Source organism: Balaenoptera physalus, assembly GCF_965194825.1.
Source record: "Balaenoptera physalus genome assembly, chromosome: 1".
Taxonomy (NCBI): Eukaryota; Metazoa; Chordata; class Mammalia; order Artiodactyla; family Balaenopteridae; genus Balaenoptera; species Balaenoptera physalus.
The window spans coordinates 149,971,145-149,997,357 of record NC_138882.1 but is presented as its reverse complement, the minus strand read 5'-3'; the positions used below and the strand labels follow the sequence as shown (position 1 = coordinate 149,997,357).

Sequence of the window (26,213 nt, the reverse complement as noted above, 5' to 3'; positions counted from 1 at the left end):
CCCAGGATAACATGCTTCCCTGTTCTCCTCTGGGGTCTGTAGTTCCTTCTGTCTCCTCTTCTGGTACATCCTCCCCTTCCTAGCCATCAAACACTGGAGTTTCTCAAACCTCAGTGCTAGACTCTCTTCTCTCTGCTCAGTGAATGGCACCACATTCATTTGGCAGCACAGCCAGAAATCAGGACACATTCTTAAAACCCTATTCTCCCATCTCCACCCCTAAGACTAAGTGATCAGACCTCCTATATTTCTCTCAAATCCATCTACTTCTGTCCATCTCCACAGGGATGCCGCTACCCCTGAACTCATCCTTCTGCCCTCTTTAACCTACTTAACTCTTAAACGTTCTAAACTCTTTCAGAGAAAAACCTTTCCAGAACTTCTAAACACTGTCAAATTCCTTTAATTATTTTATACCCCTACCATCCTGAACTTCTCCTTCATAACACAACTCACAGATATAATTTTACATTTATTTGTGATTTATTCTGTTTGCCCCCACTAGACCAAGTGAGCCATGAGGACAAGGACTGTTTCTGACCACTTCTGTATCTCTAAAACCTAGTGCCTAACACAAAGTAGGTATTTAAAACATATTTTTAAATAGAAAAATAATTCATGCAAAGTTTCAACTATCAGTGGGGTAACTGCCAAACTTTCCATCAGTTCTTGCTATAATAATCTGTAGTAAATCAAACGGAACCCCTCCTCCCAAATGGCCTAACACCTGGCTCCTTTGAAAACCTAACCATTTTCACAATCTACTCTATAATTTGATCATTACAAAATAAAACCGTTCCATTAAAAAAATTCACCTTTAGCCTCAATGAAGGAAAAGACCATAAATATAAAGCAGAAATGATTTAAAAACACACTGAAAAACAATTTTCAACCCCACATGAATGATATCTAAAGGAATGCAACACATTTTTTTTCAGGTTCATGGCTAAATTGGGATGAAAACAAGACAAAAAACAGGAAGGTAATAAAAATTAAAAATGGAGTAGAAGACGATATAATTGGGGGTGAAGAGCAAGGGGTGGTGGATGAAGTAAATTTAGAATCATAATGTTCGGGGATAATTCAGTTTTTAAACACAATACTTTCAGAAATATTTTTAATTAATAAGTTCTGTAAATAAACCACTTTACTTAAAGGAACTGAGGAGAATCAAAATGTAAAGATTTTAAGATAGTCTCAAAATTGTACACTTGTTCAATGCTTAAATTTATGAACCTAGGATCAAAGTAGAATTAAGGCATATAAAAATAGAATTCAGTTGGATGACGGGAATATGTCATTACTATGAAATATCTACCATTAATTTCTACAGGAAGTTAATAGATCAAATCATGTATGAAATCATCAAATGTACTTAGCAACTATGAAAACCAAGAGCCTCCGAATGGGATCATTGCCCTTGTGAGAGTCACAGGAGAGCCTGCATCCCCTCTCTGCTCTCTGCACAACAAGAAGACGGCAGCCTGTGACCCAGAGGAGGACCCTCGCTAGAATGCAACCATGCTGGTACCCTGATCTTGGACTTCCAGCCTCAAGAACCACGAGAAATAAATCGCTATTGTTTAGAAGCCGACAAACAAAACCTGCCTAAAGCTAAGAGCTTCCTTGGGTGGGGGTGGGGGGAGACCTTTAACATCATCAGTAATGACACAAACATCATGTGCCTCCTGAATGGACGCACTGTAAAGGGCACAACATCATTTCTGTGACAGTCCTGCCAAAAATGCAGCCCGTCTCTAGTCATGAGGAAACCCAAAATGAGGAACAACCTAAAAAATAACTAGCCTGTATCCTTCAAAAATGTCAAAGTCATGAAAGATTGAGGAAGACTGGACAGACATAACAACTAAATGCAGCATGGGATCCTGGATTAGATCTTGAACCAGGAATTTTGATGTGTTTAATTTTACTTCTTGGCTTCAAAGGACTTTAGTACTGGATCAATGTTAATTTCCCGATTTTGATAATATACTGAGGTTACATAAGAGAATATCCTCATTTGTAAGAAATACACACTGAAGTATTTAAGTGTAAAGGGATATCATGTCTTTAATTTATTCTCAAACATTTCAGAGAAAACAACAACAAAACACACACATACTTTTACATACATGGATATTCATATTTAGAGAAAAAAAGAATAATAAAGAGAATGTGGGGCTTCCCTGGTGGCGCAGTGGTTGAGAATCTGCCTGCCAATGCAGGGGACACGGGTTCGAGCCCTGGTCTGGGAAGATCCCACATGCCGCGGAGCAACTAGGCCCGTGAGCCACAATTGCTGAGCCTGCGCGTCTGGAGCCTGTGCTCCGCAACAAGAGAGGCCACAATAGTGAGAGGCCCGCGCACCGCGATGAAGAGTGGCCCCCGCTCGCCGCAACTAGAGAAAGCCCTTGCACAGAAACGAAGACCCAACACAGCCATAAATAAATAAATAAATAAACAAATACTTTAAAAAAAAAAAAAAAGAGAATGTGATAAAATGTTAACATCTGAAGAACCTGAATAAAGTTTATATAAAAATTTCAAATAAAGGTTATATAAATAATTTGAGATTTACAGAAAAGTTGCAAAAATAGTTTTGCGCTATTCTTGCAACGTTTTTGTAAACCTGGAATTATTTCAAAATTAAAATAATTTAGTAAAATAAATATATAAAAACATAGATTTTTGAAGAACCTAACGAATTAGAGAGGTAGGGACTCACCTATAGTGGTAAAAAAAAAAAAAAGTTAAATTATACTTAATATGTTCTACTTAAGAATCCCATTCCACTTGGTACCATAATTTGGTTTCTAAATACCTTTGTTTTTGTCTTAAATTACCAAATAAGTAATACATGTTCATTGTAGAAAATATGAATAGCAAAAAATAAAACCCACCATTAATTTCACCACTTATAAATTAATCACACTGACATTTTAATAAATATTTTTCCAGTAAAAGCTTTTTTTTATTTTAACAGATATTTTTTCTTAAAAATTCACAAATGTGGAATTAACCTCATTCTCATCACCTCCATGGCCTCTCATCATTCCATTATTAAAGACAGGATTAATGCAGTATTTCTTTTCCTATCTGATTTAAAAGACAGATGCACAAAGCAATAATTACAAAACCATGTAAATGGGCTTATAATGAATACAGATGTGACCCATATGATAATAATAGCACAAAAGGCGGGGGGGTGGTGGAGAACAGAGTTATATTGGAAGAATGTTTTGTACACTATTGAAATTAAGTTGGTATTAATTCGAATTACAATGCTATAGATCAGGATGTTAATTGTAATCTACAGGGCAACCACTAATAAAATAACTTTAAAAATTACACAGTGAAAGAAAAAACAAGGGAATTAAGATTGTACACTGGAAAATATACTTAATACAAAACAGAGGAGTAATGGAGGATTAGAGGATTAAAAGGCACAACACATAGAAGACAAATAGCAAGATGGCAGATGTAAATCTTGTTTTATCAAATAATTATATTAAATTATAACTATCAGCAATATATGAAATGAAAATGGACTAAATGCTCTAACCAAAAGACAGAGATTTGCAGAATGAATTTTTAAAAAGTGATCCAACTGTCTACAAAAGATACCCTTTAGATTAAAAGACATAAAGAGGTTGAAATAAAAGGGTGGAAAAAGATATATCACGCACACGTAAAGGTGGTGGAGTGGCTATATTAGTAACAAGCAGAATACAGGCATACCTTGTTTTACAGTGCTCTGCTTTGCTATGCTTCGCAGATGTGACATTTTTTACAAATTGAAGGTTTGTGGCAACCCTGCATCCAGCAAGTCTATCAACACTTTTTCCAACAGCATTTGCTCACTTCATGTCTATGCGTTGCATTTTGGTAATTCTCACAATATTTCAAACTGTCTCATTATTATTACATTTGTTATGGTGCTCTGTGATAAGTGATCTTAGATGTTACTATTTTAATTGTTTTGGGGCACCAAGAATTGTGTCTGTATAACATAGCAAACTTAATCAATAAATGTATGTGTTCTGACCACTCCACCAACTGGCTGTTTCCGGTCTCTCTCCCTTCCTCAGGCTTCCCGACTCCCTGCGACACAACAGTATTAAAATTAAGCCAATTAATAGCCCTACAATGGCCTCCACATGTTCAAGTGAAAGGAAGAGTAAGTAGCACGTCTCTCACTTTAAATCAAAAGCTAGAAATGATTAAGCTTAGTGAGGAAGGCATGATGAAAGCCGAGACAAGCCAAAAGCTAGGTAGGTGTCTTGCACCAAACCGTTAGCTGAGTTGTGAATGCAAAGGAAAAGTTCTTGAAAGAAATTAAAAGTGCTACTCCACAGAACAAACAAATGATAAGAAAGCAAAACAGGCTTATTGCTATATGGAGAAAGTTTTAGTGGTCTGGGTGGAAGATCAAACCAGCCACAACATTCCCTTAAGCCAAAGTCTAACCTAGAGCAAAGCCCTAAACTCTCTTCAATTCTGTGAAGGCTGAGAAAGATGAGGAAGCTGCAGAAGAAGTTTGAAGCTGTCAACAGGTTGCTTCATGAGGTTGAAGGAAAGAAGGCGTATCTTCATAATATAAAAGTGAAAGGTGACAGGGGAACCTTCAAGATGGCAGAGGAGTAAGACATGGAGACCACCTTCCTGCCCACAAATACATGAAAAATACATCTACATGTGGAACATCTCCTACAGAACACCTACTGAATGCTGGCAGAAGACCTCAGACTTCCCAAAAGGCAAGAAACTCCCCAAGTACCTGGGTAGGGCAAAAGAAAAAAGAAAAAACAGAGGCAAAATAATAGGGATGGGACCTGCACCAGTGGGAGGGAGCTGTGAAGGAGGAAAGGTTTCCATACACTTGGAAGGCCCTTCGTGGGCGGAGACTGCGGGCGGCGGAGGGAGGAAGCTTCGGAGCCACGGAGGACAGCACAGCAAAAGGGGTCCAGAGGGCAAAGCGGAGAGGTTCCCGCACAGAGGAGCGGTGCCAACCAGCACTCACCAGCCCGAGAGGCTTGTCTGCTCACCTGCCAGGATGGGCGGGGGCTGGGAGCTAAGGCTCAGGCTTCGGAGGTCAGATCCCAGGGAGAGGACTGGGGTTGGCGGTGTGAACACAGCCTGAAGGGGGCTAGTGCACCACGGCTAGCTGGGAGGGAGTCCAGGAAAAGGTCTGGAGCTGCCGAAGAGGCAAGAGACCACTGTTTTGGGGTGCGCGAGGAGAGGGGATTCCCTCCCTGTGTGCCCACAGAAGGCAGAGTACCGCCTAAGCGAGCTCCAGAGACGGCACAAGCCACGGCTATCAGCTCAGACAACAGAGACAAGCATGAAACGCTAACACTGCTGCTGCTGTGACCAAGAAGCCTGTGTGCAAGCACAGGTCACTATCCACACCCACCGCCCCGGGGAGCCTGTGCAGCACGCCACGGTCAGGGTCCTGAGATCCACGGACAACTTCCCTGGGAGAACGCACGGCGTGCCTCACGCTGTTGCAATGTCATGCCTCTGCCGCCGCCGCAGGCTTGCCCTGCATTCCAATTATGACTACCATACCCTTCGCTCTCCCCGGCCTGAGAGAGCAAGAGAGCCATAATCATCCACTGCTTTAACCCCCTCCTGTCTGGGCGGCGAACAGACACCTGAGGGCGACTTACACGCAGAGACGGGGCCAAAACCAAAGCTGAACCCCAGGAGCTGTGCGAACAAAGAAGAGAAAGGGACATTTTTCTGTGTAGCCTCAGGAGCAGTGGATTAAATCCCCGCAATCAACTTGATGAACCCTGCATCTGTGGAATAGCTGAATACCTGAACAAATGTTCCCAAAATGGAGGCGGTGGACTCTGGAAGCAACTGTAGACTTGGGGTTTGTTGTCTGCGACTGATTTGTTTCTGATTTTTATGTTTATCTTAGTTTAGTTTTTAGTCCTTCTTATGACTGGTAGATTTGTTTATTGGTTTGGTTGCTCTCTTCTTTTTTTAAAAAATTTATTTATTTTATTATTTCTTTTATTTTATTATTTTTTTACTTTATTATTTTTTAAATTTATTATTATTATTTTTCTTTCTTTTCTTCTGAGCCAAGTGGCTGACAGGGTCTTGCTGCTCTGGCCGGGTGTACAGCCTGAGCTCCAGAGGTGGGAGAGCTGACTCCAGGACACTGGACCACCAGAGACCTCCCAGCCCCACATAATATCAATTGGCGAGAGCTCTCCCAGAGACCTCCATCTCAACACTAAGACCCAGCTGCACCCAACGGCCAGCAAGCTCCAGTGCTGGATGCCCCATGCCAAACAACTAGCAAGACAGGAACACAACACCACCCATTAGCAGAGAGGCTGCCTAAGTCATACTAAGTTCACAGACATCCCAAAACAAACCACCAGACGCAGTCCTTCCCATCAGAAAGACAAGATGCAGCCCCACCCACCAGAACACAGGAACACCAGTCCCCTCCACCAGGAAGCCTTCACAAGCCACTGAACCAACCGCACCCACTGGGGACAGACACCAAAAACAACAGGAACTATGAACCCGCAGCATGAGAAAAGGAGACCCCAAACACAGTTAGTAAAATAAAATGAGAAGACAGAGAAATATGCAGCAGATGAAGGAGCAAGGTAAAAACCCACCAGACCAAACAAATGAAGAGGCAATAAGCAGTCAACGTGAAAAAGAATTCACAATAATGATAGTAAAGATGATCCAAAATCTTGGAAATAGAATGGAGAAAATACAAGAAACATTTAACAAAGACCTAGAAGAACTAAAGAGCAAACAATAATGAACAACACAGTAAATGAAATTAAAAATTCTCTAGAAGGAATCAGTAGCAGAATAACTGAGGCAGAAGAACGGTAAGTGACCTGGAAGACAAAATAGTGGAAATAACTGCCACAGAGCAGAATAAAGAAAAAATAATGAAAAGAATTGAGGAGAGTCTCAGAGGCCTCGGGAACAAAATTAAATGCAGCAACATTCACATTATAGGGGTCCCAGAAGAAGAAAAGAAAAAGAAAGGGTCTGAGAAAATATTAGAAGAGATTAGAGTTGAAAACTTCCCTAATATGAGAAAGGAAATAGTCAATCAAGTCCAGGAAGCACAGAAAATCCCATACAGGATAAATCCAAGAAGAAACACGCCAATACACATATTAATCAAACTATCAAAAATTAAATACAAAGAAAAAATATTACAAGCAGCAAGGGAAAGCAACAAATAATATACAAGGGAACTCCCGAAAGGTTAACAGCTGATTTCTCAGCAGAAACTCTACAAGCCAGAAGGGAGTGGCAGGATATATTTAAAGTGATGAAAGGGAAGAACCTACAACCAAGATTACTCTACCCAGCAAGGATCTCATTCAGATTCAATGGAGAAGTCAAAAGCTTTACAGACAAGCAAAAGCTAAGAGAATTCAGCATCACCAAACCAGCTCTACAACAAATGCTAAAGGAACTTCTCTAAGTGGAAGAAAACAACCTACAAAAACAAACCCATAACAATTAAGAAAATGGTAAAAGGAACATACATATAGATAATTACCTTAAACATGAATGGATTAAATGCTCCAACCAAAAGACACAGGCTCGCTGAATGGATACAAAAACAAGACCCATATATATGCTGTCTACAAGAGACACACTTCTGACCTAGGGACACACAGAGACTGAAAGTGAGGGCATGGAAAAAGATGTTCCATGCAAATGGAAATCAAAAGAAAGCTGGAGTAGCAATACTCATATCAGATAAAATAGACTTTAAAACAAAGAATGTTACAAGAGACAAGGAAGGACACTACATAATGATCAAGGGATCAATCCAAGAAGAAGATATAACAACTATAAATACATATGCACCCAACATAGGAACACCTCAATACACAAGGCAACTGCTAATAGCTATAAAAGAGGAAATCAACAGTAACACAATAATAGTGGGGGACTTTAACACCTCACTTACACCAATGGATAGATCATCCAAACAAAATTAATAAGCAAACACGAACGTTAAATAACACAGCAGACAAGAAAGATTTAATTGATATTTATAGGACACTGCATGCCAAAACAGCAGATTACACTGTCTTCTCAAGTGCACACGGAACATTCTCCAGGACAGATCACATCTTGGGTCACAAATCAACCCTCAGTAAATTTAAGCAAACTGAAATCACATCAAGCATCTTTTCTGACCACGACGCTATGAAATCAGAAATCAATTACAGGGAAAGAAACATAAAAAACACAAACACATGGAGGCTAAACAATACGTTACTAAATAACCAAGAGATCACTGAAGAAATCAAAAAATACCTAGAGACAAATTACAACAAAAACATGACAATCCAAAACCTATGGGATGCAGCAAAAGCAGTTCTAAGAGGGAAGTTTACAGAAATACAAGCCTACCTCAAGAAACAAGAAAAACCTCAAATAAACAATCTAACCTTACGCCTAAAGGAACTAGTGAAAGAAAAACAAACAAAACTCAAAGTTAGCAGAAGGAAAGAACTCATAACGATCACATCAGAAAGAAATGAAGGAAACAATAGCAAAGATCAATAAAGCTAAAATTGGTTTTTTGAGAAGATAAACAAAATATAAACCATTAGCCAGACTCATCAAGAAAAAGAGGGAGAGGACTCAAATCAATAAAATTAGAAATGAAAAAGGAGAAGTTACAACAGACACCACAGAAATACAAAGCATCCTAAGAGACTACTACAAGCAACTCTATGCCAATAAAATGGACAACCTGGAAGAAATGGACAAATTCTTAGAAAGGTATAACTTTCCAAGACTGAACCAAGAAGAAACAGAAACTATGAACAGACCAATCACAAGTAATGAAATTGAAACTGTGATTAAAAATCTTCCAACAAACAAAAGTCCAGGACCAGATGGCTTCATAGTTGAATTCTATCAAACATTTAGAGAAGAGCTAACACCCATACTTCTCAAACTCTTCCAAAAAATTGCAGAGGAAGGAACACTCCCAAACTCATTCTATGAGGCCGCCTTCATCCTGATACCAAAACCAGACAAAGATACTACAAAAAAAAGAAAATTACCGACCAATATCACTGATGAATACAGATGCAAAAACCCTCAACAAAATACTAGCAAACAGAATCCAACAACATATTAAAAGGATCATACACCTTGACCAAGTGGGATTTATCCCAGGGATGCAAGGATTCTTCAATGTATGCAAATCAATGTGATACACCATATTAACAAACTGAAGAATAAAAACCATATGATCATCTCAATAGATGCAGAAAAAGCTTTCAACAAAATTCAACACCCATTTATGATAAAAACTCTCCAGAAAGTGGGCATAGAGGGAACCTACCCTCAACATAATAAAGGCCATATACGACAAACCCACAGCAAACATCATTCTCAGCGGTGAAAAACTGAAAGCATTTCCTCTAAGATCAGGAACAAGACAAGGATGTCCACTCTCACCCACTGTTATTCAACATTGTTTTGGAAGTCCTAGCCACAGCAATCAGAGAAGAAAAAGAAATAAAAGAAATACAAATTGGAAAAGAAGAAGTAAAACTGTCACTGTTTGCAGATGACATGATACTATACATAGAGAATTCTAAAGATGCCACCAGAAAACTACTAGAGCTCATCAATGAATTTGGAAAAGTTGCAGGATACAAAATTAATGCACAGATATTTCTTGCATTCCTATATACTAATGATGAAAAATATGAAAGAGAAATTAAGGAAACACTCCTATTTACCATTGCAACAAAAAGAATAAAACACCTAGGAATAAACCTACCTAGGGAGACAAAAGGCCTGTATGCAGAAATCGGTAAGACACTGATGAAAGAAATTAAAGATGATATAAACAGATAGATATACCATGTTCTTGGATTGGAAGAATCAACATTGTGAAAATGACTATATTACCCAAAGCAATCTACAGATTCAATGTAATCCTTATCAAACTACCAATGGCATTTTTCACAGAACTAGAACAAAAAATTTCACAATTTGTATGGAAACACAAAAGACCCCAAAGAGCCAAAGCAATCTTGAGAAAGAAAAATGGAGCTGGAGGAATCAGGCTCCTGGACTTCAGACTATACACTACAAAGCTACAGTAATCAAGACAGTATGGTAGTGGCACAAAAACAGAAATATAGATCAATGGAACAGGATAGAAAGCCCAGAGATAAAACCACGTACATATGGTGAACTAATCTATGACAAAGGAGGCAAGGATATACAATGGAGAAAAGACAGTCTCTTCAATAAGTGGTGCTGGGAAAACTGGACAGCTACATGTAAAAGAATGAAATTAGAACACTCCCTAACACCATACACAAAAATAAACTCAAAATGGATTAGAGACCTAAATTTAAGACCGGACACTATAAAACTCTTAGAGGAAAACATAGGCAGAACACTCTATGACATAAATCACAGCAAGATCCCTTTTGACCCACCTCCTAGAGAAATGGAAATAAAAACAAAAATAAACAAATGGCACCTGACGAAACTTAAAAGCTTTTGCACAGCAAAGGAAACGATAAACAAGACGAAAAGACAACCCTCAGAATGGGAGAAAATATTTGCAAACGAATCAATGGACAAAGGATAAATCTCCAAAATATATAAACAGCTCATGCAGCTCAATATCAAAAAAACAAACAACCCAATCAAAAAACAGGTGGAAGACTTAAATAGACATTTCTCCAAAGAATATATACAGATTGCAAACAAACACATGAAAAGATGCTCAACGTCACTAATCAGTAGAGAAATGCAAATCCAAACCACAATGAGGTATCACCTCACACCGGTCGGAATGGCCATCATCAAAAAAACCTACAGACAATAAATGCTGGAGAGGTTGTGGAGAAAAGGGAATCCTCTTGCACTGCTGGTGGGAGTGTAATTGGTACAGCCACTATGGAGAACAGTATGGAGGTTCCTTAAAAAACTAAAAATAGAACTACCATATGACCCAGCAATATCACTACTGGGCATATACCCTGAGAAAACCATAGTTCAAAAAGAGGAATGTACCACAATGTTCACTGCAGCACTATTTACAATAGCAGGACATGGAAGCAACTTAAGTGTCCATGGACAGATGAATGGATAAAGAAGATGTGGCACATACATACAATGGAATATTACTCAGTCATAAAAGGAAACGAAATTGAGTTATTTGTAGTGAGGTGGATGGAGTTAGAGTCTGTCATAGAGAGTGAAGTAAGTCAGAAAGAGAAAAACAAATACTGTATGCTAACACATATATGTGGACTCTAAAAAAAAATGGTTCTAATGAACCTCGGGGCAGGACAAGAATAAAGATGCAGATGTAGAGAATGGACTTGAGGACAAGGCAGGGGGAAGGGTAAGCTGGGATGAAGTGAGAGAGTAGCACTGACATATATACACTACCAAATGTAAAATAGATAGCTAGTGGGAAGCAGCTTCATAGCACAGGGAGATCAGCTCGGTGCTTTGTGACCACCTAGAGGGGTGGGATAGGGAGGGTGGGAGGGAGGCGCAAGAGGGAGGGGATATGGGGATACATGTATACATATAGCTGATTCACTTTGTTATACAGCAGAAACTAACACAACAATGTAAAGCAATTATACTCCAACAAAGATGTTAAAAAAAAAAAAGTGAAAGGTGAAGCAGCAAGTGGTGACGCAGAAGCTACGACAAGCTATCCAGAATATCTAAATAGGTAATTAAAGAAGGTGGCTACATTAAACAACAGATTTTCAATGTAGACAAAACAGCCTTATATTAGAAGAAAAGGACATCTAGGACTTGCACAGGTAGAGAGGAGAAGTCAGTGCTTGGCTTCAAAGCTTCAAAAGACAAGCAGACTCACAGATACAGAGAACAAACTCGTGTATATCAGTGGTGGGGACAGGGGAGGAGGAATGTAAGGGTGGGGGAGGGTGAGGTACAAAATATTAAGTGTAAGATTGGCTCAAAGATGCATTGTACAACACAGGGAATATAGCCAATATTTTGTAATAACTGTAAATGGAAAGTAACCTTAAAACATTTTTTTAATGGTTAAACAAATAAACAACCCTCCCCCCCCCAAAAAAACCCCAAAAGACAAGCTGACTCTCTTGTGAGGGACTACTGAAGCTGGTGACTTGAAGTAGAAGCCAGTGCTCATTTACCATTCCAAAGATCATAAGGCCCTTAAGAATTATGCTAAATCTACTCTGCCTATGCCTTACCAATGGAACAACAAAGCCTGGAATGCAGCACACCTGTTAACAACATGGTTTACTGAATATTTTAAATTCACTGTTAAGACCTAATACTCAGAAAAAAAATATTCCTTTCAAAATATTACTGCTTACTGACAATGCACCTGGTCACCAAAGAGCTCTCTGATGGAGATGTACAATGAGATTAATGTTGTTTTCATGCCTGCGAATACAGCATCCATTCTGCAGCCCATGGATCAAGGAGCAATTTTAACGTTCATGTCTTATTATTTAAGAAATACATTTGTAAGGCTATAGCTGCCATAGATAGTGATTCCTCTGATAGATCTGGGCAAAACACATTGAAAACGATCTGGGAAGGATTCACCATTCTAGATGCCGTTAAGAACATTCATAATTCATGGGAAGAGGCCAAAATATCAACATTAACAGCAGTTAGGAAGAAGTTGATTTTAACCCTTGTGGATGACTTTGAGGGGTTCAAGACTTCAGTGGAGGAAGTCACTGTGGATGTGGTAGAAATAGTAAGAGAGGACTTCCCTGGTGTCGCAGTGGTTAAGAATCCGCCTGCCAATGCAGGGGACGTGGGTTCGATCCCTGGTCCGGGAAGATCCCATATGCTGCGGAGCAACTAAGCCCGTGCACCACAACTACTGAGCCTGCACTCTAGAGCCCATGAGCCAAAACTACTGAGCCCGCGTGCCACAACTACTGAAGCCTGCACGCCCTAGAGCCCATGCTCTGCAACAAGAGAAGCCACCGCAATGAGAAGCCCGCACACTGCAACAAAGAGTAGCCCCCGCTCACCACTAGAGAAAGCCCGCGCACAGCAACAAAGACCCAAAGCAGCCAAAAAATAAATAAATTAAAAAAAAAAAAAAAGAAGTAGCAAGAGAACTAGAATTAGAAGTGGAGCCTGAAGATGTGACTGAATTGCTGCATCTCATGACAAAACTTGAACAGATAAGGAGTTACTTCTTAGGGAGAAGCAAAGTGAGTAGTTTCGTGAGATGGAATCTGCTCCTGGCAAAAAAGCTGTGAAGACTGTTGAAATGTCAACAAAGGATTCAGAATATTACACAAACTTCGTTGATAAAGCAGTGGCAGGGTTTGAGAGGTTTGTCTCCAATTTTGAAAGAAGTTCTGTTAGTAAAATGCTATCAAACAGCATTGCACGCTACGGAGAAATCATTCATGAAAGGAAGGGTCAACTGATGCAGCAAACTTCATTGTCGTATTTTAAGAAATTGCCACGGTCACCCCTACCTTCAGCAACCACCACCCTCATCAGTCAGCAGCCATCAATATCGAGGCAAGACCTCCACCAGCAAAAAGGTTCCGACTCGATGAAGGCTCAGATGATGGCTAGTGTTTTCTAGCAATAATGTATTTTAAAGTTGAGGTATGTACTTTTTTTAGACATAATACTATTGTACATTTACTGACTACAGTATAGTGTAAACATATCTTTTATATGTACTGGGAAATCAAAAACTTCATGTGAGTCCCTTTATTGCAACATTCACTTTGCTGCAGTGGTGTGGAACTGAACCCACAATATCTCCGAGGTATGCCTGTAGATGTTAAGACAAGAAATACAGTACTAGAGACAAAGAGGGATACTTCATAATGATAAAAATGTCAATAAAAAAAAGGAAGATAAAATAAAAGAATGGAAAAAGATATACTATGAAAACAGTAACCAAAAGAGAGCTGGAGTGGCTACACTAAAATCAGAAAAAAGTAGAAGTCATGTGAAAATTTATTACTAGAGATAAGGAAGGATTTTTTTTTTAATGATAAAGGGCTTATCCATCAGAAAGACATAACAGTTCTAAACAAATATGCATCTAATGACAGAGACCCAAAGTATAGGAAGCAAAAACTGACAGAACTAAGGAGAAATACACAATTCAACAAGAACAGTTGGAGACTTTCACTTTCAGTAATAGCTAGAACTAGGCAGAGGTCAATGAGGAAATAGAAGAATTAATACCACAAACTAAGTATACAAAAGACATTTATAGAATGTTCCACCCCATAATAGCAGAATATACATACTTCTCAAGTGCACATGAAACATTCTCCAGGACAGAGCACATGTTAGGTTACAAAACAAGCCTCAATCAATTTGTAGGGATTAAAATCATACGAGGTATGTTCTGTGACCACAAAGGAATGAAATTAGAAATCAACAGCAGAAGGAAATTTTGGAAATCCAAAAATACGTGAAAATTAAACAATATACTCCTAAACAACTGATGGGCCAAAAAAGAAATCATAAGGCAATTAGAAAATGCTTTAAGATGAATGAAAATAAAAATACAATATAACTTATAAGATGCAGTGATTGGAGGGAAATATTTTTTAAAAAGAAAAAAGATCTCAAATCAATAACATAACCATGAACCTTACAAAACTAGAAAAAGAAGGGTAAGCTAAACCCAAAGCAAGCAGAACGAAGGAAATAATAAAGATTAGAGTGGAAATAAATGAAAGAGAGAACAGAAAAACAACAGAGACAATAAACAAAACCAAAAGTTGGTTCTTTGAAAATATCAACAAAATGGACAAATCTTCAGTTAGACTAACCAAGAAAAAAAGAGAGAAGACTCAAATCATTAAAATCAGTAATAAAAGAGAGGGTATCAATTCTGACCTTATAGAAATAAAAATGATTATAAGGAATGCTACTGAAGATCCTATGCCAACAAATTAGATAATCTAGATGAAATGGACAAATTCCTAAAAGACATAAACCACCAAAACTGACTCAAGCAGAAACAGAAAATATGAATAGACCTATACAAAATAAAGAGAATGTTGTAATCAAAAGCTTCCCACAAAGCCAGGACCAGATGCCATTACTGGTGAATTCTACCAAACATTTAAAGAATTAACATCAATCCAACACACTCGTCCCCCTGACCCACCCCCTGACCAAAAAATAAGAAAAAAAGAAAAGGAGAGGATACTTACCAACTTATTTTATGAGATCAGTATTACCCTGACATTAAAACCAGACAAAAACATTCCACATCCATTAGGATGGCTATTATTAAAAACACAGAAAATAACAAGTGTTGACAAGAACGAAGGAAAACTGGAAACCCTGTGCATTGCTGATGGGAATACAAAATGGTACAGCCACAGTGAAAAACAGTATGGTAGGTTCCTCAAAAAATTAAACATAAAATTACCACTTGATCCAGCAATTCTTCTTTGGGGTATATATCCAAAAGAATTGAAAGAAGGGACATGAACAAATATTTGTACACCCGTGTTTATACTTATAGCAACATTATTCACAATAGCCAAAAGGAGGAAACAACCTAAGTGTCCATCAATGAATGGATAAACAAAATGTGGTATATATATACAACCAAAAATTATTCCACCTTTAATAAGAGGAAGGCAATTCTAATACATGCATGCTACAATATGCATGAACCTTGAAGACATTATGCTAAGTGAAATATGCTAGTCACAAAGGAACAAATATTATATGATTCCACTTATATGAGGTACCTAGAATAGCCATATTCATGGAGACAGAAAATAGAAGGGTGGTTGCCAAGGGCTGGGGGCAAGGGAGAATGAGGAGTTATTGTTTAATGAGTACATAGTTCCAACTTGGGAAGATGAAAAAGTTCCGGAGATGAATGGGGTGATGGTTGCAAAACAATGTCAATGTACTTAATGCACAGAATTGTGTACTTAAAAATGGTTAAAATGGATCTGTAAGTCATTTTATTTATAGGAATTTTTTAAATTCTAAGAACTATTCTGAAGACTGATCATGAAGTTATCTTGCTTACTTGATGAATTTAGATCTATTTTTAACAAATCACAAACCTGTACAGTGATAGTACACATTCTGAGGGCTTTAAAAAGATCTTTCTTATGTGATTATTTAGGTGATTTTTCCCTTTACTTATTGAATGTTTGTATGTGCATCTGTATGTTGTATGTGCATCTGTATGTGAGCATGCACATGTGTTGGGAAACATAAGTAAGAATTTAATACATTTATTTTACAGGAAGCTTTGAAGAGACAGAGCATCTCAAGTTTTCGATTTCTAACATAAATACATTTTATAGATAATATATTGTTTCAGGGAGTAGAACAGATATTCTCCTTTGGCGATTACTTATTGATTTTCTTTGGTCTATAACAATTTAAAGTACTTTATTGCTTACATTTAAATAAATGCTAAATCAATAGTAAGTTATACAACCATATAGTGGATATATGTATAGAGACATTATCCAGAATACATGCCCTGGTCAGAACGGAGACTTATAGAAATACTCACTTTAGATGACTCTTATAAGAGCAGAAATGTGAAGAAATAAAATGATCTTACATTTCATCCTCAACAACAACAACAACAAAAAAAATGGTTAAAATGGTAAATTTTATGTTGTGCGTTTTACCACAGCTTAAAAAAATGGACAAAGATATCCCCCCAAAAAATAAACAAAACTACAGACCAACGTCCCTATGAATATAAACGGGAAAATCCTTAACAATAAACTAGCAAACTGAATCCAGCAATATATAAAAAGGATTGTACACCATGACCAAGTATGCATACAAGGTTGATTCAGCATACAAAAGTCAATCAATACAATGCTATAAACAGTAATCGAATAAAGGATAAAAAACACACAATCATTTCAACAAATGCAGAAAAAATATTCACGAAAACCAACACCTTGTCATAACAATAACAGAAAAAAATCAACAAATAAATAAAAGGGAATTTCCTCAACTTGATGAAAAGCATCTAGAAAAAACCTACAATTAACATCATACTTAACTATGAAAGACTGAATGCTTTCCTCTAAAATCATAAACAAGGATGTCTGTTCTTCAGCTTCCATTCAACATTGTACCAGAGTGTCTAGCCAGGGCAATTAGGCAAAATAAGAAATAAAAGGCATTCATTCAGATTGAAAAGGATGAAGTAAAACTATGTCTATTCACTGATGACATGATCTTGTATATAGAAAATTCTAAGGAATTCATGAAAAAAAGAAACTACTAGAACTAATAATTGAGTTCAGCAAGGTTGCAGAATAAAATATCAATATCTAAAATTCAACTGTATTTCTATACACTAACAATCAACAATCTTAAAATAAAATTAAGAGCAACTAAGCCCATGTGCCACAACTACTGAGCCTGCGCTCGAGAGCCTGCAAGCCACAACTACTGAAGCCCGCGCGCCTAGAGCCCGTGCTCCACAACAAGAGAAGCCACCGCAATGACAAGCCCGCGCACTGCAATGAAGAGTAGCCCCCGCTCGCCGCAACTAGAGAACGACCGTGCGCAGCAACGAAGACCCAACGCAGCCAAAAATAAAAACAAACAAATAAATAAATAAAACGGTGCAGCCTCTTTGCAAGACAATTTGGCAGTTCCTCACAAGTTAATCATAGTTACTGTAGGACATAGCAATTCTATTTGCAGATACACCTGTGAGATACACAAAGAGAAATATATTTCCACATAAAAACTTGTACATGTGTTCACAGCAGCATTGTTTTTAATAAGTCAAAAAGTGGTAAAAACCCAAAGGGTCATCAAAACTGATGGATGAATATAGTATATCCATACAGTGGAATATTTTTTAGCCCTAAAAATGAACGAAATACTGATTCATGCTACAACATAAATGAACTTCAAAAACATTATGCTAAGTGAAAGAAGCCAGACGTAAAAGGCAACGTATTATATGGTTCCATTTATATGAAATATCTAGAATAGGCAATCCACAGACATAAAGAGTAGATTAGTGGCTGCCAGAGGATGGGAAGAGGGAGAAAAGGAGAGTGACTGTTAAAAACACATGCAAGCTTTCTTTCGGGGGTGATATGAAAATATTCTAAAATTAAGGAGTGGTGATGGCTGCACAACTATGAATGAACACTTTAAAAGGGTAAACTTCAGGGTATGTGAATTATATCTCAATAAAGCTGCTATTTTAAAAACTTGATTAACAAATATGAGTTCAAAGGTTATAGTTATTAAACATAAGTGAGTATAAAATCTTGTATCTAAGAATTTCAAAACACAGAGTTGTACCTAATGATCTATGATAAAAATGATATATATGCCCAGTAGTCAGTTTTTAAACAGTAATTTAAAAAATAATATATTTGAGACCTAAAACCTCATGTTGCCTCCTAAGCAGTTAACATTCTTGGTCTTGAAAAGGGGGGGAACATACATGGCGTACATTAGGGTTAACAAATGACAACAGAGCAGCATTAAATTTTGAGGAGGGTACTACCAACACAAAAGAGATAGGGAATCACAGGAGAGCAGGAAATAGTGACATGAGTCCATATTTAGGTAGGTTTAATATTCTGAGTCACCATTTTGAGTAGAGCCCGTCCTTGGCAAAAATTACATACTGAGCAAGAGAACACATGCAAAGCTGCTCAGAATCGTCCTATTGCAAAATAGCTCCCAAAAGACATAAGGTATAAGGCTTTTAATAAGAACTTTGGAAAGTAATATACTATTTTCTCATTAGATGCCAAATCCAACTGATACCCAAGTAACCGTTAACAACCAATGATTCTAAATTGATGAGAAATACACTTATCAAAAGCTCACCATGTTCCAGACAAGGTACTTAGCGTTGGTGACGGAGATAAAGACACAATTCTTGTCTTCAGAGTACAGGACAATGTGAACAAAGAGAAGGGGTGGATCCAAGCCAGGCTGTGGGTGACGCTGTGCATGCATGCGAACAGTTGAAGTTCAAGCGAAACAGTATTACAGGCAGAGGGTTACAGAGGGAACTGGAATTACTTTATTTTTCAAGTATATTAAGTAATAAAACTTCAGCATTTTCAGGTTTTTTGACTATTTGAGGCAATGTCTTTTTATTATGACAGTCTACCAATTTCATTTAAAATTTAAAGATACTTAAGTTTTGAAAATATTTTACAATATTTATGTAAATTTAGCATGTTAGAGATGCACAATTCTGTCACTAAGGCAGAAAAGAAATGAGCTCACAAACAATTCTTGAATGTCACTTTTAACCTGAAAAATTTCAAGTAACACTGAATCTTGTGTACTTGGTCATCCAAGAAAAATAATAAATGAGTTAATGTCCTAAATTATGATTCCTGAATTAGCCATTTTAAGATTAGAATCAAAACAATTGCTGGAAACATAATTTAGGCTATTTCCTAAAAAAGTAATTTTATTTATGCCCATAAATACAAATTAAAATATAAACAGGACCTCTGCAACTCCCATAATATTGGTTAATGTCATAAACATGCTAGGAATTCATAGAGTTGTGATTATAACTTCATTATTGGCAAATTGTTCAGAATAAGGCTTACTGTTTGCTTATAAAAGGGCTTAGTACTTTTAATTATTGGAAATAAAGTTTTTCATGGAATTGATAAATGCTGTCACTATATAGTGTAAATCTACCTCCACAGAGTTTTTAGCAAAGATCTTTAGATTTAACATCTAAATTATTTTGACAAAAATATTTTTCTGCATGAAAACTTCTATATTTACAATTAGACGTGTTCATATATGTCACTACCCATATCTAGAAATTTGCCTGTTTGAAAAATGCAGATGAACCAACATAAATACAGTACAGGCAATAACTTAATTGAGGGCTGAGTACACAAAACAATATCACTTAGCCCTTGCAACTGGGCTTTAAAATATTACTGCATAAGCTTTTAAGTTAATAACAGAATTTTACTATTTACTTAGAAAACTACCTTCAAGTTTAAAAAAAGACAACAAACCCTTTGCTCTTGAACTCAATAAGGACATATTAAAATTTAAGCCTTCTTTGTTTAAAGAAGCGAAACCTACTGGAGTAAGTACTGCCTGTTAGTTCAGAGAGAAACTCTGCTCCTGTCTGCCCACTAACTCAATAAATATAGATAAAGAAAACTTAAGGCGTAGAAGATTGCCAATACTGCTTAAAGTTTATGTTAAAACTAAATTCGAGGGCTTCCCTGGTGGCGCAGTGGTTAAGAATCCGCCTGCCAATGCAGGCGACATGGGTTCGAGCCCTGGTCCAGAAAGATCCCACATGCCGCGGAGCAACTAAGCCCGTGAGCCACAACTACCGAGCCTGCGCTCTAGAGCCCGCGAGCCACAACTACTGAGCCCACATGCCACAAATACTGAAGCCCACGCGCCTACAGCCCATGCTCCACAACAAGAGATGCCACCACAGTGAGAAGCCCACGCATTGCAACGAAGAGTAGCCCCCGCTCGCCACAACTAGAGAAAGCCCATGCACAGAAACGAAGACTCAACGCTGCCATAAATAAAATAAATAAATAAGTAAATAAATTTAAATAAATAAATAAAGCTTTATTTTTTAAAAAAACCTAAATTTGATTACTGAATTATTTTATTAGCCAACAATGTACTCAAAAGAGCTTCTAAATGTTTGATTAATTACAGAAAAATGAAGATACCAAACTGATGCCAAATCATTTCTCCATGATTTTTAAAAATGCATTTGTCTATTACCTAAAACAAACAATTAGCACCATGTATGTCAAGTGCTTAAGGAAAAACATGAAAACATGAACGTTTCGATTCCAAGTCACTAACTTACAACTTCCTAATGAAACTTGAGATCTTGAGATTGTCAGTCTTATTTATTTAATATTTTTCAAGCAATTCAGAGATAGTTATATGCAGATCTAATATGCCTTCTGTTATTTCAGACTAGATAAAATGATTCCTAAAATACTGCTTACTGAAAAAAGAGATGACAGACAAGTGCAGGCAGTCCCCAAGTCACTAATACACTGTCTCAAGTCTGTTGCCAAGTTTTCTTGGAATTCATTTTCATCCCATGTTATAAGTCGTAGAGAATTTAACTTTTGTACAAAAGCTGACATTTCTCATGGCCCCTTTCTTTCATAACCCTTGGTGTTTATTCACTATACAGAAACAAGATTTTCATGAGAAGTTGCTGTCTTCGAATTCAAAGGTGGTATCTTACACATAGGATTTATCCTTTCATTTAGATTTGAGGTCTGAGACTTACAGATCATTGGCCTCAGGAAGAAAAAAATTGGTAGCTGAAGGTGGACCTTCAGTTTTAATGAACAGCAGGAAAAAGGAGAGAGATGGTAAAAGGGGATTTAGATACCCGCAGAGAAAAATGAGTGAGAGGCAAAAGAAGAATACATCTACTGAGTACTTAGCTACTTTGTGTCAGGAATGGTGCCCAACCCCATGAGGCAAGAACTGTCATCTTTCTTTTTTAGATGGGCAAAACTGAGGCTCAAATAAGAGAAGTTACTCAAATCACATTTCTCATGGTCTCTTGCCTAACGCTAATAGTCATTCATGGATTCAGAATGGGATGAGAATTCAAGTCAAGTTTCTCCAAATCTCAGGTTCTAGATTAAGCACCCCTGGAGGTATTCCAATTCCTCCTAAAACTGGTAGGATGGCACAGTCCCTAAAAGCACCACTCCAGAATGGAGGTAAATTGTTTGTTATTAAAAAAACAACCAAACAAAAAATTTATATAATTTCCCCTAAACCAAGAGTTGAGAAGGTAAGAGAGGATTAATTATCAACTCTTTTTCTTCCAAAGCACTTGTATTTCTGAATCCACTGATATTCCTAAAGTTCTAGATAAGGGTTTTCTAGGAGAAGCAAGTACCTTTTATTCTTAATTTTGTTGAAATTTCCTTTACTATATATTCCCACATGACAGATCTAAATGTTGATTCTGTCACCACCACTTGCTTGCTGTGTGACCTTGAATAAGCTTCTTAACCTCTCTATGTGCCCTAGTTTCCTCAACAAAAAACAGAGAACAGTGCCTGGTTTGCAGGATTATTACGCAGATGGGACAGCACCCACGTAGAGGGGCCAACCACAGCAAACAGGCACATCATGCCCCGCAGCCCAGACCTCTCTTCAAGCTTCAGATGAGTGCTTCTATATCCCTGTCAGACTCTTCAACCTCTGCAAAGAACTCAGTGTTCTTCTGCTTCACATTTGTTTCTTTTCTACTATCCCTAATCTCTGAAACTTTGTGTCATCTGCCCAGTCAGTCAGTCACCATACCACAGTGATCCTGCCTCAAAAATTTCTTCTCAATAGTCTCTCCTAGCTGTCCACCCCCTTAATTAAAGCCCTCGCTGCATGTTGCTTAGACTGCAGCCGACACACATAAATGACTGCTGTTCCTGCCACCATTCTATCCCCACTCTTGTGTCCGCTCCAAAATGCCACAGTGATCTTTCTTTACAAAACAAAAACTAAACCAAACCAAAAACAGGAATCTGATCCCATCACTTACTTGCTCAGAAACTTCCTTTAGCTCCCAGCTGCCAGTAAATGCCTAGAAAGTAAAAGCAAGTCTCCAGCACTGGCATGCAAAGCTCTTCACCACCTGACCACAGCCTACAAAGAGAACCTCATCTGCCACTTTCACAAACCCTTCTGCTCTAACCACACCAAACTCCTCAGACCCCTAAGTACACAGGCCTTGCCGTGAAACCATGCTACCTCTATGTTCTTTCCTCTGCCTAGAATGCTTAAAATGCTCTTTTTCAACCCAATATATTACCACTTTGCCTTTGCTATAGACTGAATGTTTGTGTCCCCACAAAGTTCATATGCCAAAACATAGTCCCTGCTATGACAGTATTTGAAGGTGGGGCCTTTGGGAGGTGAGCAAGTCATCAGAGCTCTGCTCTTATCAAAGAGACCACAGAGCACTCCCTTGCCCCTTCCTTCCACCATGTGAGGTTAAAGCAAGAAGACAGCCACCTATGAACCTGGAAGCAGGTCCTCAACAGACACCAAATCTGCCAGCACCTTGATCCTGGACTTCCCAGCCTCCAAAACTATGAGAAATTAATTTCTGTTGTGTATAAGCCACCCATTCTGTGGTATTTCATTATATTACCCTGAATAGACAGACTAAGACAGTCTCTAAAATCAGTTCAAGTATCATTTCTTTAACAAATTTTTCAAGATTCCTCCAAGCAATGTAAAGTATTCTGTCTTCTCATTCAGTATTATCCAGAAGCTGTGAAAACATCAATGAATAAGACAAACACCTCCTGTCTTTGAAGCTTTGAGATACACTGCCTATCAGAAAAGACAATTAAATAAGAGATTATAATTTCTTGTAAGGAGCTTGTTACAATAACAGAGTATTATGCAAGTGTGTAAGAAGGGGAAACCATGGAATATTATTCAGCCTTAAAAAGGAAGAAAATCCTGGGGCTTCCCTGGTGGCGCAGTGGTTGAGAGTCTGCCTGCTAAAGCAGGAGATACGGATTCGAGCCCTGGTCTGGGACGATCCCACATGCCGCGGAGCAGCTGGGCCGTGAGCCACAATTGCTGAGCCTGTGCGTCTGGAGCCTGTGCTCCGCAACAAGAGAGGCCGCGATGGTGAGAGGCCCGCGCACCGCGATGAAGAGTGGCCCCCGCTTGCCGCAACTGGAGAAAGCCCTCGCACAGAAACGAAGATCCAACACAGCCAAAAATTTTAAAAATATATAAAAATAAATAAATAAATAAATAAGACCCGGCACAACCAAATAAACAAATTAAAAAAAAAAAAAAAAGAAAAAGGGGGCTTCCCTGGTGGCGCAGTGGTTGAGAATCTGCCTGCCAATGCAGGGGACACGGGCTCGAGCCCTGGTCTGGAAAGATCCCACATGCCGCAGAGCGACTGGGCCCGTGAGCCACAATTACTGAGCCTGCGCGTCTGGAGCCTGTGCTCCGCAACAAGAGAGGCCGCGATAGTGAGAGGCCCGCGCACCGCAATGAAGAGTGGCCCCCGCTTGCCGCAACTGGAGAAAGCCCTCGCACAGAAACGAAGATCCAACACAGCCAAAAATTTTAAAAATATATAAAAATAAATAAATAAATAAATAAGACCCGGCACAACCAAATAAACAAATTAAAAAAAAAAAAAAGAAAAAGGGGGCTTCCCTGGTGGCGCAGTGGTTGAGAATCTGCCTGCCAATGCAGGGGACACGGGCTCGAGCCCTGGTCTGGAAAGATCCCACATGCCGCAGAGCGACTGGGCCCGTGAGCCACAATTACTGAGCCTGCGCGTCTGGAGCCTGTGCTCCGCAACAAGAGAGGCCGCGATAGTGAGAGGCCCGCGCACTGCGATGAAGAATGGCCCCCACTTGCCGCAACTGGAGAAAGCCCTCACACAGAAACCAAGACCCAACACAGCCATAAATAAATAAATAAATAAATAAAATATTTTAAAAAATACTTAAAAAAAAAAAAAAGAATAAAGTTTCTGCTCTAAAAAAAAAAGGAAGAAAATCCTGTCATATGCTACAACGTGAATGAACCTTGAAGACGTTGTGCTATTCTACTTATAAGAGGTATCTGAAGTAGTCAAATTCATAGAAACAGAAAGAATGGTGGTTACCAGGAGCTGGGGGTAGGGGAAAAAGGGGGAACTGTAGTTTAATGGGTACAGAATTTCAGTTTTACCAGATGAAAAAGTTCTGGAGATCTGTTTCACAAAAGGTAACTATACTTAACACTGCTGAACTGTACACTCGAAAACGGCTAAGATGGTAGATTTTATGTTTTGTGTTTTTCACCACAATTTAAAAAAGAAGAAAAAAAAAAGAAGAAGAAAGGGACCCAGCCTACCATGGTCAAAGGTAGCCTACAAATGAAATGACATTTAGGCTGAGACCTAAGTAAGCATCCAGCTTCTTCAGCCTCGAGCACACGGTAATGCTCAGTCCTCACCTGACCCCGGCCACCAGCAACCTTTAACTCAGCTGAGGGCGCCGTCGCCCCGAAACACCTCCTCCACGTGGCTTCCAGGACAAAGCCCCTGCCTGGCTCCTCTCTCTTCACCAGCCACTCCTCGCTCTCCTCTGCTGGTCCCCCCTTGTCACCTCAGTCCCTTAACACTGGAGTACCTGGGAACCCAGTCCTCGGAACTCTTCTTTACTTCAGACACACACACATTCCCTTGGCGATCTCACGGAGTCACATCCAGCGCAGTGTTTCTCAACCTTGTTTTCATGATCACACCTTCGAGGAGCCTTTTAAAAATTTTTTTTCCTCCATCATCCCATCTCCATTTATTAAATACTAAAGAATAAGACTGTGTTGGCTAGGCTTGAGCTTTGGAGCCAACCACTGTAATATCTAAGATTTTCTTCACCCCTCAGGAAACAATTTTTGGCCCTTTGGAGTGCTGTTGGCCCTGCTGAGAATGCACAGGCTAATGGTCTTCAATACCATCTCCGAGCTGAAGGCACTCACAGTTCAGCTCCAGCAGGGACCTCTTCCCTAGGCTCCAGGCATCTCTCCGACTCCCTCTCTGACATCTCCACTAGGGTATTTAATAGGCATCTGAAATAAACACATCCAAAAACAAACTCTGGATCTTTCCCATAAGATCATGTTACCTCCCTGTTCAGAACCCTCAACGCTTGCCTTCCTCATTCTGACGAAAAGGCCATTTCAGTTGCCTACAAGGCTCTGGTGAGGAGCTGCCCCCTCCACCTTTGAACCTCATTTTAAAAAGCAGCCCTGCGACACCTACCCCCTAGTCCAGCATGCTCTCTGCACCATTCCCTGCTTAATTTTTTTCTATAGCACTCACCATTCTACATTTGACTTATTTGTTTGCTGTCTGTCTTCCTTCAGCCAGAATATAAGCTCCACCAGGGCAGAATTTTTGTTTTGTCTGTTGCATTATCTCCAACAGTCCTTGATACAGAGTATGTGCTCAGTAGATATTTGGTGGATGAATGAATGAATGTTAAGCACCTAATAAATACTTAGGAAATGAAAGAGAAGGGGAAGGGATTCTAGGTCTAGAGAACTGTATGTGTGAGAGTCTGCCACCAAAGAGAGAGTGTGGCATATTTAAAGCACTTTCTTCTATCTCCATAACAACAAATACTGCGTTGTATTAAACT

The 26,213-nt window shown here is 38.7% G+C and overlaps 1 protein-coding gene across 3 annotated transcripts in view; it reads right to left on the bottom strand.

The window, feature by feature from the left end:
- Positions 1 to 26,213, bottom strand: part of USP24 (ubiquitin specific peptidase 24) — a 149,186-nt gene that overhangs the window by 106,536 nt on the left and 16,437 nt on the right. The gene's annotated exons all lie outside the window — the stretch shown is intronic.